The 15,453-nt window shown below is 38.0% G+C and overlaps 1 pseudogene; it reads left to right on the forward strand.

Moving 5' to 3' along the window:
* The first annotated feature begins 3,439 nt into the window (after positions 1-3,439).
* On the forward strand, positions 3,440-6,616 carry LOC149052471 (uncharacterized; annotated as a pseudogene).
* Positions 6,617-15,453: the final 8,837 nt, after the last annotated feature.

A 15,453-nucleotide genomic window follows, 5' to 3' on the forward strand; every position in this document is an offset into this window, starting at 1 on the left:
AAAAATTCTCATTGTGACTTAATTTTGTCGGAGTGATCCAACTTGAATAATTTGCTTGAAAGGGTAAATTAGCGTAATCAAATAAGTTGATAACGTAAATTGGCCACCATAAGGAGTTTAAAGACTTTAAAGGCTGACGTTTCGAGCGTTAGCCCTTCGTCAGAGCGATTGGAATTGCTCTGACGAAAGGCTAACGAAGCTCTTGAGGAAGGGCTAACTTTCGAAACGTCAGCCTTTAAACTCTTGACGTTGGCCAATTTACGTTATCAACGTAGTTCATTACACTAAATTACCCTGTTTCATCTCCTACCGACGCAGCACAACTGTTTCTATAGAAACGTACCCCATTATAAATTTGCATGACGGTCAACTTCCCACATCATATGCCAGAAGTAAACGGCTGGTCGTGCCTCAAAACATCACTTAGTGATTAGGCTTAAATATCCTTCTGGGAAGAGAGTTCTCACAAGCCTTGCAGTTCTATTGCAGTTATACGGATGTTTTGGACTTGTCTATCGTTACTGAAAATTAGCCAGAAGTTTGCGTTTGATTCAGCTGACAGAAACTCGACCCAAACAACCAAAAAAATGATGACCAGAAGTTGCCAGTTATGAGGAACACTCTTGAGTGAGTAAAGTCCTTTCTGAAAGATTAATTTTATTTGATATGTCTCACAAGTATACTACGAGAAGTCGAGCCTATGGCATCATCCTGGATGGCTTTAAATTAGTTTGTCCTTTTTATGCAGCTGACTACACAGGCTTTCTTCAAGAAGCCAAGTCAAATTGTTTCAAGGGATATACTTCAAGAAGCCAGTTTAGCAATGCATTACTGAGCTAAATACTTTAAGCCTATTTTAGCTCACGACTCTGTCATGAAAGAGTGAAGCTCGCGTGCCCGATATTTCTTTCAAAACATAATTCACTGATGTCAGGACCTCCTTTTTTTAAATTATTCATACGCTTTTGAGAGAAGTTTTGCACCCGCTAGTTTGATAATTTTGGACTATACAATGGCTCACACTTGACTTTACTCTTGAGCACGCTACGTTTTGTCACAAGCCATGATTTTTAGGTCCCATCAGTGATTGCACTGAAGAGTAAGAAAAGAAAAGAAACAAAATATTTACGGCAGAAAGTCTGCCGGTGGCAGTAAAACTTATTAGATGAAGCATCCTGTTACATAGTGACACCACTTACGCACGTTCTGGCCTGTACAAAGTTCCAATTTCAATGCAGGCTTAACTTAGTTTCAAAGTTATTTCTTTCCCAACGATCAATTTTTCGATCTTGAAAAGAACGGGAAGACTGCGATAATCACTTAGGCAAGTTCATAGCATTGGAGAAGTACCGTATGGTTCTGTCATCATCATGATAGGGTAGAGCTAAACTAACAATATCATATTGGGAAATTTTTATGAGCGTCGTCAGGGGCGGCGAGCCGTGTGCTATTTTAAAAGTATAGCGTGAATGTTTGAATCAGCAGAAAGAGCTGCTAATACATTAGGGAATGACTCTTAAAGAATTCAGTTACTTTATTAATTATTTAAATGTTTGTTTCCAGTTTGCATGCATTGAGACGACGACCGTTCTTTGTACTTAGTAAAAACTATTTCTGCCACTGAGGAATTGCATTTAAGAAGCTTTGACACTACTTTTTGGAAAACTAAGCAAAATCTTTTATTTAATCATAGACGAACGCGCTATGTAACTGTTTTTCGTATCCGTGTCTTATCGACCCGTATCATCTAATGCACGCCTTTTCACATCAAACTTTAAATTTGTCGTGTGCGTGTCATATAGCTCGTCATGTGTGTGCGATATGTCATACTGATTGAAACAAAGCCAAACAATAAGTGGCTCTGCAATTATCGCATTCTCTGTTTTTCTGTGGATGGCCACATATTGTATCACTGTGCTCTCAAAATTTCAACCCTAATTAGGATGCTAATAAGCTTCACCGGCACCCGCTGGTTTGATAATGTTGGACAGTAAATGAAAACTTAAACTTACCTTATCTCTTAAACTCGCTTCTTTCTGAGATCAGCCATGGTTTTTAGGTCCCAGCAGTGACTGCACTGAAGAGCAAGAAAACAATCTAAACAATAAAGACAGAACTGTCAAGAAAAGTGATTGCAAAGAAGTGCCTCTTGTCAAAGTGAAAAAACAGATCCAAATTTAGAAACAGAAAACTTATGTGAGGTCTCACATTTTGATATAAAAATGAATATAGGAGGTCAATAGCTCATAAACAAATATGAGGAATCAAGAGAAAGAGCAGCAATCATACTATAAAATGCTTTTTAGATCGGGTTGGACGGGAAATTATCTAGCTTTCGTTCATGACGTAAGAACCAAATGCGTTCAGCCTTAATGTCATGACCTAGCGAAAAATACGTTCACCGCAGTTCTGCCCTATTCGAACAAGAACAATATTATATTGTGTCAAAAGAACGATAATAAGAAATGAGTTTCGAAAAGCCAAATAATTCTGAAAAAAATGTTTTTATTAGATAAAACGAAGAGTTTCGTTGCCATTTACTTACATTATAACAACGATGTCGTATTTTGAATGTCCAAGAAAATGGAAATTCTGCGTGGATCTCAGCCAAAACGCTTTCAAACAAAGTCTGCAGGTGGTATTAAAAGAAGTTTTAAAAATAGCATGGTGTTTCATAGTTTTATCCTTTAAAATATGTTGTGGTCTGTAACGTTCCTCTTTCAATGCAAGTCAAGTTCAATTTAAAGTCAATTTGTTTCCAAAGAACTCTTCGTCGATTTTGAAAAGTGAAGGAAGACTGCGATACTCACTCAGGCAGGTCTATAGCATAGGAGAAGTACTCTATGGTTCTGTTATCATCCTTATAGGATAGAGCTAAACCAAACATATAATTTTTGGAAATGTTTTAATACGCGTTGTCAGGGGCGGTGAACTGTGTGCTATTTTAAAAGTATAGCGCGAATGTTTGGATCAGGAGAAAGATCGGCTAATAAGTTAGGGAATGGGTTTAAAGGAGTCTGTTACTTTATATTTAGATGTTTTTTTATTGCATGCATTGGGAGTACGACCGTTCGCTGTACTGAGTAAAAACTGTCTCTGCCATTAAAGAATTGCATTCAAAAAGCTTTGACAACTTTTATTGAAAGAAAGTAAATAAAACTTTTGATTAAGCCATAGACGAATGCGGAATGGAACTGTTTTAGTATCCGTGTCTTATCGACTCGTGCCATATCTCACGCTTGCCCTTTCAAATAAAGCTTTAAATTTGTCGTATTCATGACATGCGTGTGGGCGATACGTCATATCGCTTGAAAAACAGCCAAACAATGAGTGCCTCTGCAGGTATTGTATTCCCTGTTTTTCAGTGCACGGCCACATATTTTGATCACTATGCTCTCAAACTTCATGATTTCATTTCAGGTGAGATTATATAACCACAATGGGAGTCCAAGAGTTCTTTCATTCACCAGTTTTCCTCTCTATGTTGGTATCGTTTGACTCAGTTGTTACTCAGTGCCACCGTAATACACGCGAAGTCTCCATCCTTGGCAAGATGCTTCAAAAACACATTTTTAAAACAATCACTGGAGCAGCATTCGGTGATGTGTGTTTGCGGGAGTGTTATCGTGATGCCAGATGCCAAAGCTTTAACTATGTGTTTACCCAAAACAAGTGTGAGCTGAGTAACCGCACAAAGGAAGCCAGGCCTGAAGATTTTGTACCCAACTCTGAGAGATATTACTTCAGACGAGATAGGAAGAGAGGTGTGCATTAAAGCAGAATGATTCAGCGAACTGTTTAAGAGGGGGAGATATCACGTTTTTTCTTCTTCTTTCTCCTTTTCTTATTTTCTAGCTATTCTCGATGCCATTCCCGAGCTGTCTGCAGACTCGTGCAAGGAAATCAAGGCGAGTGAAGGTGAACAAGCGGTCAGCGGAAAATACTGGCTGAATTTTATCAAACCTGACACTCCTGTGTTGGCTCATTGTGACATGAAAACCGAAGGTAGAGTAAGACAGTTAAACAGAATGCATATGCTCTAAAAAAGTATTGTACCTTGCACAAAAGCTAACGGTCAGCTTTGTGCCAGGTACAATCCTTTTTCGTTGTTGATCCTAAGTCAAAGAATTATTAGAATTGTTCTAAAAATGTTTAAAATTTGTTCCTTGGAAACTAGTTATGAAGCAGCAAGGAATTTTTGTGTCAGCCCTTACGAAGCAGATGACTGGCACTTAACCTAACAGCAGAAAACTAAAATCAACTTAAGTCGCATCACCCACGGATAAGCGCCTGCGCATTTAGAAACATGGCACATTTTTTCCAATCTTATCTTTTATCTTATCTATATATTTCGTATCTCAACCATTTCGACTAAAGATGACAGAAAGAATTGCGTATTCGTAGGAATATATTTTTTTCAAAGTAGGATTTGATAAATCTTGACTCATTTGCATCCTACTAAGTAAGGTGAACTCGTTGTTTATGCCTCGCTTTAATTCCCAACACCAAGCAACGATTCAATATGTTATTGGAATGATAAACATAGAAACTTTTGGAGAGCCTGCTCGATAAAATTGTTTGACACACTTGGGTTTTTTTTAAACGGTAAATAACTTGATTAAAGAGGAACTGAACAATAGTTTGCTTAAAATTGTGCATCATGATCAATTTATATTGTCGCTCTAAACGATTTGGATATTCCTTAACAGATTCTGACGAATGCAATGCCTCCGTTAGCGTTTGTGATGTGAACGCTGACTGCAAAAACACTCTGGGATCGTATCGCTGCTCTTGCAGAGCCGGTTTTTCTGGAGATGGACATACTTGCAGAGGTGGGAAGAAATTTAATCAGAAAACGCACAGTTTTCTTGAAGCCATGCCGTTGCAAGGAATTAATTCTTTGAGCTTTCTTTGACTATTACTTCATTAGGTCTAAAATTGTTTCCCGTCAACAATTTATTCTTGATCTAATTTAAAAGTTTGGTGCAAATGTTTTGAAATCTTTGTATTGTTTTCTTTCGATCAGATATTCTTTAATTTCATCTTACTGAAAAGAGTTTATTATGCGTATCAGCGATACGGCGGAACTTCCATGATAAACCCTAGACATCTTAGACCTCAATTTCCAGGTGTTAACCCTATCCTCAATAGTTTTTGTATAGTGTGTTCGTTGTTCAACTGAAAGTGATAAAATGCTGGGGAAAAGAAACAACTACCTCAAGATAAAGGCCACAGAATTTGCGTGAAAGGCAGAAAAAGCCGATTGCCAGAACATTTTAGGCTCTTATCAGTGTTCTCGCAGACCTGGATTTTTTGGCATTGGTACAACTTGTTACCGACATTTGGGTTTGGATATTTGGATATTTGGGTTTTTAAGACAGATTAACTAACTTGTTATTTTCAACGCTTCAAATTCGATTCACGTTTCTTGTGGACATTCCCCCTAAAATTTCACAGATATCATGTTCAGGAGTAAATACTTTTTTTCTTTTTAAAGGTGCTGTGAATCTCAAAACCGATGGGAGAAGGGGACGCTTTGGAACTATACAGACGTTCATTGTTCCACGGACCACCCGCTATCTCATCAAAGCCTGGGGCGCTCGGGGGGGAACACATTCATACGATTATGGAGACAATCCAGGAACATATTATGGTGGAAAGGGAGCGTTTAAAGAAGGGAAGTTCAGACTGAATAAAGGAACAGTGTTAAATATTGTGGTGGGACAAAGAGGAGGAGATTCAGTGGAGGTTAAAGGCGGACAAAGCACTAACAAAACAGCAGCTCAACTAGGAGTGTCCGTGGAAGACAATGCTGGCACTGGAGGAGGGGGAGGAAGTTTTGTTTATACTACAGCTGATGTTCTGTTGCTGGCTGCCGGAGGAGGAGGGGGTGCGTCTGGCGGATATAATGGTGTGGATGGTCAGGCGGAATCAAATGGCACCAGTAGTGTAGGGCAGGTTTCGTCAGAAGTTCGAAATGGAGGCATAGGTGGGCAGCCAGGTGAATGCAACAGTGAGGGCGGTTACCACCATGGAGGAGTGGGAGCGGGTTGGTTTGGTCAAGGTTGTACCCGGCTAAGCTCCTCCCATGGGGAAAGAGGTGGATCACGTGCGCAAGCGTGGATCGGAGGTCAAGCCGGAGATATGAATAGCGGTAATAACGGGGGCCCTGCACCAGGAGCAGTTGGTGGGTTTGGTGGTGGGGGAGGTGGAGCAGAGGATAATGGTGCATCAGGTGGAGGTGGTGGCTACTCGGGGGGGGGGGGGGTAGTGGTACCCGTTGGCAACAAGCCGGAGGTGGAGGAGGCTCGTACTGTAATGGCGAAGATTGTTCCGGTTTGGCTGGTGGGAATTCGAATGATGATGGCCTTGTGCAAATTATGGAATTGTTCGGCTGATTCCAAAACATTTTTTTGAGTTTTATAGTAATTTTTTCAAAATGGATTTCTGTATTATTAGTAGTTGTGGTGGTAATTGCAGAAGTTTTATATACATTTAAATCCCTTGTTCCTTTTTCAACAAGGGAGATGATAAGAATCCTCTTCCTCTGGCTACGTATTAAAAATGGCACCGTCTAGGATTGTAATATTCAACACGCTTAAGCTTAAAATTCTGAGATTTGTTGACATTTTTTGAAATTTAACTTGTAAGAGTGTGGTCAAAAACCATTATAAAGTTAAAAATTTGAAGGGAACTGTCCAATGATTTCCATCTATTAACTATCCTATTATCGAAAGTCTTTTAAATAGTAAACTCTTCGGAAATGGTCCCGAGTAAAACAAAAAGAACGCTTTACAGTAGGCACAGTCGTCTAGTTATTTATTGTACAGCAAAAGGAATAAATTAGAGGAGGCGATGCAGAAACAAATCGAACATTTTGATGACCTCCTTTAAAGTGTGTAAGAGAGCAAAATATCACAAAACCATAATATCATGCCGGTTTAACGTTACTCTCAGTCAGGCCATGTTCACGTGTAATAGTGGTCGTTCATAAACACGAGCGGGAAACGTTCCATTGCTGCCTACTGATGTCAAAGATTTTGTAATGTTGTCCACTCAGATCAGAAACTTTACACAGACAACAGTTTTATTGTTGGATGTAATGTTACCCCAAAGTAACCAATGATAGTGACCGCTGTTAAGAAAAAATTCCAGTTGTATAACAGGATCAGTTTTTGATACATGAGATTGATTGTAAGGTTACCAGTCGTTTCGTACCTTTGGTCGTTTCGTACCCAGCTAAAACGTTTCGTACCCAAACAGTTGAGTCAACTCGTACCCAAACAATTAAGTCGTTTTGTACCCAGCACGGTGGTTTCGAGATGTGAAACTTTCATTAAGTAACTTGTTTAAGTTCGCCTCTTCCCCTGTTTACACAATTTTAAAAGCTGAGCCTCTGAATGAGTCAATTGATTTCAGCTTCCTTGTGTTTTGCCCCATTTTCTCCATGTTAAAAATTCGTTTCGGGCATAAGAGACTAATGGACATCAATTGATTCATTAATATCTTTCTTTTATTATTATTATTATTATTATTATTATTATTACTATTATTATCATTATTATTATTATCATTGTTATTATTATCTCTTCCATCACAGTCTTTGCTGGTGTTCTTTTTGTGCATCCGCTGGGCGCAAACCATGCACCTAGGGCATCAGTCACTCAAGTCAATCATTCTGTTCATACGCTAAGCACCTTTCTGAGGATTTGCATAGATCCCAGAATGCAGATCTTTTGAATCTGTGTCACATTAGCTTCTTTTGATACTTTCGTTATGTTTTCCACCATACACTTCTTTACTGTACCAAGCGCACCAACAACCAGAAGGTCTTCATACGACACATGTTCTGTATTTCTAGTTCTAGGTCTTTGTACTTGCTGTTCTTTTCCATTTCCTTTAGAACGATGTTTCTATCAGATGGAACAGTCATATCAATCAGTTTGCAGTTGGAACTCTCCGAACATTTAAGAGAGGTTGTCAGTAATTTTCGAGAATCCGGCGACAGAAGCAAAAATTCAACTTTGTTTTTATTTTCTCAAAAAGACCCTTTTGGTGAATCGTTTTCAAAAATAATATTCATAAGTTCCAGCGAGTTTTTACTTTGGAAAAAAAATATGAAAGTTCGAAATCGGCCAAAACGTACCTAGTTTGCATAATTTCTATTGGGCTTTTAGTGCATTTTCACAACGCTCGTACAAGACAGCGAAAAATTATCTTGGATTCATTTTTTCATAAGTTGTTTTCATCCCTCCGAGTAGCTTTGCAACTATATTTCATCTCTAACTGAACTTTCTTTCGTTTGTAGCCACCCACGTAAAGTACACTATATTTTCTATTCAGTTTTTACGCCGAATTTTGCTATATTTCAGACGACCATAACATCGGGGGTATACGAATTTACATAAAATAAATGAGCTCTTTTCAACGAAAAATTCTTCGTGTTTATCATGAAAAAATATTCTTTTTGGTCCGTGAAAAGCGAGCGCGCCAGACCAAAATATATAGCGCGCAGTTTCACGGAGTTAGGTCATTTTCCTTGCTGTACTCCTACTGCAAATCGCACGCTATTGCGACAAAACTCGACGTGTTTGGTCTCTACTTCAGTTTTGATTCATTTAAATATATCGATTTTAACTTAAAAACTAACCTTCCTTTATTGTTAAGTGAAAAAAACCACCGTTTTAGGTAAAGTTTTTGAGTTGACTTTTCTCGAGTGCTAAATAAACAAATCGCTGTTTACAAAGATACCAGCTCTGTCGACGTGTTTTTAGCTGAAAAATCGATGGGAAAATCGTAGCGTTTCTTTCTCCTGTCTTTTATTATTTTAAAGATTTGCTAAAATCAGGAAATAGGGCACTTGTACAAAACCAAAACATTCATTAGTCTACAATTTGATTGTTTATTATCATTATAGCACAGTTCACAATAAGGAAACTATAACAGGAGAGGAGATTTTTAAATTCAGATGCCGCGTGCTTGTTGATGTACAAGTTCCCGAGTGTAACAATTTCGGCTTTTCGGGAAACTCTGCTTCTCTTATATGATAGGAAATATCAATAGCCCCATAAAATTCATTAACTGCGCCATATTTCCAGAAAATAAGACTGGAAAATGTTTTTTCCACTTTCCGCCATCAAGAAATTCCACGTACAAATAGTACTTGTAGCGTGACTGCGTGACCTTTCATGAGAAGTAAAAATTGTTTTTCTTTTTTTTAAGAAGACACCTCCAGAAAGTTCTTTATCCTTCTGTCATCTTATTTGCCTGTTATTTGACTACAAATATCATCTGCATTTGCCATTATTTTCGCTGATTGTCCTGCGTGCACGTGCGAGCAAGTTCATATACAGCACTCTTTCGAGTTTCTTTGCGTGGTGTCGGGCATAAGTGTGTAGGTCTGGCTCAAAAGATATCTGTGCGCTGCAACACTGGTTTCTATGTTTTCTCCTTTTTCTTTATTTGTATTTTTATTCTCCTCCTTGCATTATCACACATGTATGTTTTTTTTTATTCCCTCGGCGCGTTCCCTCAGATTTGGAAGTAGGCTATGAAAAGTCGATATTGACCAGAACTGAAACCTTTTCTATCACTATTTGTTTCAAAGAACCCCTGTTATTTATAACTTTATTTCTCAAGAGAATATGTTTTTATTTGCCATTTACTTCCATTAGTACATGAAACTAGGTCCCGATAAGTTTTTTTGTTTCGTGACTCCCAAAAGCTGTTTGCGACAACATCAGTTGAGAACTCAGAGCAAAAGCAATTACACCCGAGAAATTCGCCTGTAGCCTTCTACGCGCAGAAGACAAATCCAAGTAATGAAGCTTTCTAAGACCTCTGTAAACTAGAGACATTACGTGACGTCGAGGGGTCAAATATTTACACTAAATCTGTGACCCTCAAACAGATTACGTACTCGTACATGTAACGTCCGAAAAATGTCACGCATGTCACCGTAGGCGCACCTGGCGAATTATATCCACTGGCTTCAATAGTAAAGAGACAACTTATTTACTATTTGTATTTGAGCAAGCTTATTTACCCTACTTGTAAAACTCCTTGATGAAGTCTACTATTGTTAGACGAAATGCGTGGGAGATAACTACAAGTTTTCACTTTCTCAGTTCGTGCAGTGAGTTCAACAGAAAAATTAAGCTCACCCTGTCATAATCAATGATTTGATACCGTAAGTACCAATTTAGGTACATGATTGGGCTTTGATCACAATAATGAAAAAAATGTGCGTTTCCCCACGCTTGCCACATTTATTCTTTGGAAAATTATTTTACTGGAGGGCGATGTCACTTAGCTTGGTGCGTCTTGACTCTGGCCGACGAAAATTATCGAGCTGAACCCCATGAAATTCTTGTCAAATGTTTTATAAACTTTGTCTACCCTTGATTTGCACGCAATAAAAGGCAAATTCCGAACGATATTTCAAAATGTTTTATTCACTGGTCAATTTATGACCTGTTTTGTAATATTTCATTTTTCCCAGTAAATTTAAGAGAGGGTCAATTTTTTGTGGCAGCCAAAGATAGACATCTCTGAAAAGTCTCTGAAACTATTAAAGAATTTACACTGCCGGTAATATTTTCCTCCTTCTCGCAACAGCGCAACAGACATTGTCAATCCTTTGTAGTGTAGGTGTATCAGTTGTATTACGTCTTCATAGTGATGCCGTATAAGAAATCGAGTGTCTAAAAAGCTCTCAAGTCTCGCGCTGGCCAGGGACGGCAACAGCTCACAACTCTAAACTCGTGGGTGTACAGCGTGAAAAAATAAAAAATAAAAACATTTGAGAGACGTCAATGTGTCCCAAGCATGCGTTTCGTCCGAGAAGAACCTTTTTCTAGCGCGTATTGGCTTATTTGGAGATTAGGAAAGCCGCGATTTCACGATATGCCTCAAATATCATGCACAACTTGGTATGAGATTCATGCCAGTATCCTCGTCATAAAAATCGGACACGTACAGTTGAGAGAGAGGTGAATCTGAAGATGGCAGAAGAAATCAAAGCTGGTGGCGAGTCTTCCTTGTGGCAAGGTGACTGTAAACCTAATAGAACGCGTACTGTAACCGCTATCTTAGAGTCAGCAATGAATAAGGAAGAAGGGCAAGAAGAGCGCTTATCTGAAAATCAGTTTTCCTAACTAATGATTTGTGACTGAAATGAACTTTATATCATATGATTGCTAGGGATACGCAGGTACTGTAAAGACGCTCACATAAATAGAGGTGGGCGACCCTCCCTCTGACTTTAGAACTGCGACAAGCGTAGACCAACTGGCACAGTTTGGAGCACCTCAGAGTCTCACTAGGCTCATCGCATAAGAAACCTTCAGCAAACTAATCGTAGAAGTGGGTGGTTATCAGCAACGTGCACGGATCCCTGAACGCGGGCCATCGCGAGAACTATATCCAATCCGTCACGGACGGAACAAGAAAGCGAGATCTTCTTGCTAAGAGAAAGGATGTATCAAGAAATTTTAGTCATTGGCTGCCATCCAAAAGCACCCTAACAAAGGCAAACACAGTGAAGCTGACAAAAAAATCCGCCTATGATAAGATCAAGAGAAAATGGACGAAGACCGGCTTGCCATTTTAAAGGGGGTGGCTACGTTCAAGGTTGAACCTCAGGTAAACTTCTGACGAAACATCCCTAACTAGCTAAATGGACTTTGCATGGGCTCTTTGGAAAACACAAAAACCAGCCACCTTTTCTCAGAAAGCAAAGAATTATTTCATCGACATGAGCTGGACAGGGGAGGAAACTAGTAAGGCAACCGCCTCTAACAAGGCAGAAGATAAGGAGTGACCTTGAAAATTTAGACGAAGACTGCAGGAGAGGGTACAGCTGCTATTAAGCTAAAAAAAAATAATAAAGATCTTTGCATCTCACTTTTCAAAGTTGTCAAATATTTGGATGAATCCAAAAGTCTAAAAACTCAGTCGTTTATTTGCCTCTGTTGAATGACAAGCCGTCGATCGAATTGACTGATACTTGTGGTGGACATTAACTAAGGGTCAAGAAAAACCGGGGGGTGGTCTATATCCCCCCGGAAAAAAAACAAAACAGAAACCAGTTTGTCTTTTTTAGTTTTGGGGTAGATCCTTTAACCTGGCAAAGTTTCGTTGACATCGGCGAGATTGAATGTAGCACGACTACCCGGTGCTACATGCCATTTTTCTCGGATTTCTTTGACAATTTTTACCAACAGAATTCCAACCTACAGTTGATTTGAAAATGTATCTAAACAGGTGGACTACACAAACATACTGTTTTACAGTGACAGTGGTAGAAATCTACAAAAGCGACCGAGCAAAACACCGAGGTTCATGCACAATTAAGCGAGTATTTTCATGCGACAACTACATGTTTCGAATATTTTAGGTATGCGAAGATTTTATTTAGCTCACGCTCACGTATTTACAACAACATTTATAGTTACATGTAATTTACTCTAAATTTATGCCAGTGGGATAGATTGTTAATTAAAGAACAATATATGCGACGGGCCAGTTTCAGCTAAAAACACGTCGACAGAGCTGGTATCTTTGTAAGCAGCGATTTGTTTATTTAGCACTCCAGAAAAGTCAACTCAAAAACTTTACCTAAAACGGTGGTTTGTTCACTTAACAATAAAGGAAGGTTAATTTTTAAGTTAAAATCGATATATTTATTCTTCTACAAAGCATGTAGAATTCTGATTATGTTACATTTTTTGACAATGAAATTTTTTACTGCACACTTGTCTGGAAATTTCCTCTTACACTGACCACTATTTTGGAGTAAAATACCAATATTAAGGTCTTACAGTTGTACAGACTAGGATTGTCTAGACACTATTTCAGTTGATTAACTATCTATAATTTGCCTTTGCATGATTCAGCTTAGTCTGTTTCCCTAATCAAAAGTACATATTAAATAAGCTAAGAAATACACTCATTAGTCAAGATCACACATGAAAACTTGCAAACATGCTCCTCACATAAGCTGCAATCCAGCATCTTCACTGATAATCTATAACTCACACTGAAGACAAAGGTGCCAAGAAGTAGTTTTTTCATGACTATCTTCTACTCAACAAACTAAATGAGGAAGGAAAGATTACTTCATACACATCAGAAATCTTCTCCACTTACTTTTAAACCTTTTGACCCCTTAAAAGTAACTCAAATCTATTCCCTTACAGTATCACCACTGAATACCAAATTAAGATCACCTCCTTTATGGAAATTATCACCAGTTAAAGAGGCCCTTCATTGTTAAATAAATTCTCCTTGTCAGCACCTTAGGAAATGTCTAAAGAACAGCATGGAGAATACTGATTTAAGGACGTAAAAGGGTTAAAGATAATTATTGGCAAACTTTAAAATATCTAAACCCTAGATTTCTGAAATAAATTTCAATTCCATATTAACCTTTCTATAACTCACGTGGGAAAAACTATGACATATAAGGGATTTATACATCTTTAAAAAACCAAGACTTACTACTGATATGAATAAGTATAGTTTTAACTAGTTGGACTTTATATTTCTGGTCTTTTTACACAACTTTTCCATAATTAAAAGCCGACTGTAAGCTGTAACTTGTACAATAGTCGTGTCTTGTGTATCCTCTTTTATGGAATATTCACATTTGGTCTCTGTTGTGGTAAAATGTTTCTTGCACTGAAGTAGTCTGTCAGTTGCTTGAGAACCTCAGCCAAGACTTCTTTTGCTAAGGCAGCAGGAGAAACCTAAAACACAAGCTTACTACTTACTCTATTGATCATGACATAAATTCTTAGTTGATGATCAGAAGATATTTATTATTTTATTACTAGCTCTGCATGTGGGTAAGATGAAGTGAAATCTGTGTTTGAATTGATTCACTTCACAAGCAAAACCAGTCTATCTTTCCTGTTTTGAATTGGCAACTGAATTTACATGACTGTATTGACTTCCCTCAATAAGATAAACTCTTGGTTTATTAAGCTGGCTTTCTTGTTCATAATGTAGACATTCTTTTTCCCATTTCATAGACATAGAATTTCACCTTGCCCGTGACACACTGGCACACCCACACAATGTGGCTTATATCAAGCCATCTTGACTGGTGATGACAAGTGTAAAGGGTTTGTGATGGAATCATACCTGAATAGGAAAAAGCTTTTCCTGGAAAGCTCAAAAACTTTACCTAAAACGGTGGTTTGTTCACTTAACAATAAAGGAAGGTTAATTTTTAAGTTAAAATCGATATATTTAAATGAATCAAAACTGAAGTAGAGACCAAACACGTCGATTTTTGTTGATTTTTTAGAGCAGGGTTTATCGAATATGCTTTGAAAAATTCATATCCTAGATTTCTCCATTGAGGAAGCTGATCTTCAGGTTAAATAGTCCCGTGTTTCCTCGTTTAACTCGTTTTGCTCGACTTAGTGAAGCCTATTACAGTTGGCTTCACCTTCGGACGGTATTTTGAATTACAGGCACGATTGCAAACTTTATTCAATAAATTAATGTTACGTAAAAGTCTGGCTCATGCCTAGCACGCTTCGACCTGTTAATTCGCAGGTAGTTACTAACAACTGAATGGTTTGAATAACACCGAACCTATTTTAATGTTCTGATCGATCAAAACGGATGCAAGTAGGAATATTTATCTTATTGTTCGCAGAGCCGTAAGGATGTTTCAGGCGGGCGCTTCTTTGTTTTTTTTTCTCTTTATCATCCGGAATTTAATGAGAAAAAACCGTGCTAACATACTCTCGTTCAAGACTACGTTAGCCAGGAGAGTTAACTCTTTGTTAGCTCTTTTAGAACGCTTTTAACATAATAAGATTTCAGACTAACAATTTTCCATCTCCTTTGCAGTAGATGTTTTTGTAATCGCTTTATCCTTCTTTTCTTTTTAGAAACAAGGAAGAATAACCTCTATTTAGTTATTAAGTCCTGATGATCAAAAACCATCAGTGGAGTATAACAGTTCGAGTGTTAAGTATAAGGGAGTGACCCATGCATCGCACTTCGCATCCTATACTGTGCCTAAAAAAACACACATAAAAATCTAGAATTCCTTCTTGTTCTAGCTGTTTCCTGCGTGCTTTACAACGGAATAAAGCACAGTCAATGCTTTTCTATTTGTTTCATATGAAAGATTGTGCGCTATTGCTAACTCTATATTTTTTCGAACATCTTACAACTCTAGCAATTTACAAACCAGCAGGAGAACTTGTACTTTCAAAGAACAATGATTGATCTCCATAAAAGGTTAACTGATACTTGTGAAGGTACTTGTTTTAACTTGTACTTGTACGTCGATACTGACAGAGTGATATTGGAAATCAAACTTATAATTAGTTTTGTAGACAGCAGGTTCTCAATAAGTTTCTTCTTTCTGAGATAGCGCATGAAGAGAGAATCAGTTAAATCACACGTTAAGTACGAAAAAGTAAACGATTT

This window comes from Pocillopora damicornis, chromosome 1 (assembly GCF_964200805.1).
Source record: "Pocillopora damicornis chromosome 1, jaPocDami1.2, whole genome shotgun sequence".
NCBI lineage: Eukaryota > Metazoa > Cnidaria > Anthozoa > Scleractinia > Pocilloporidae > Pocillopora > Pocillopora damicornis.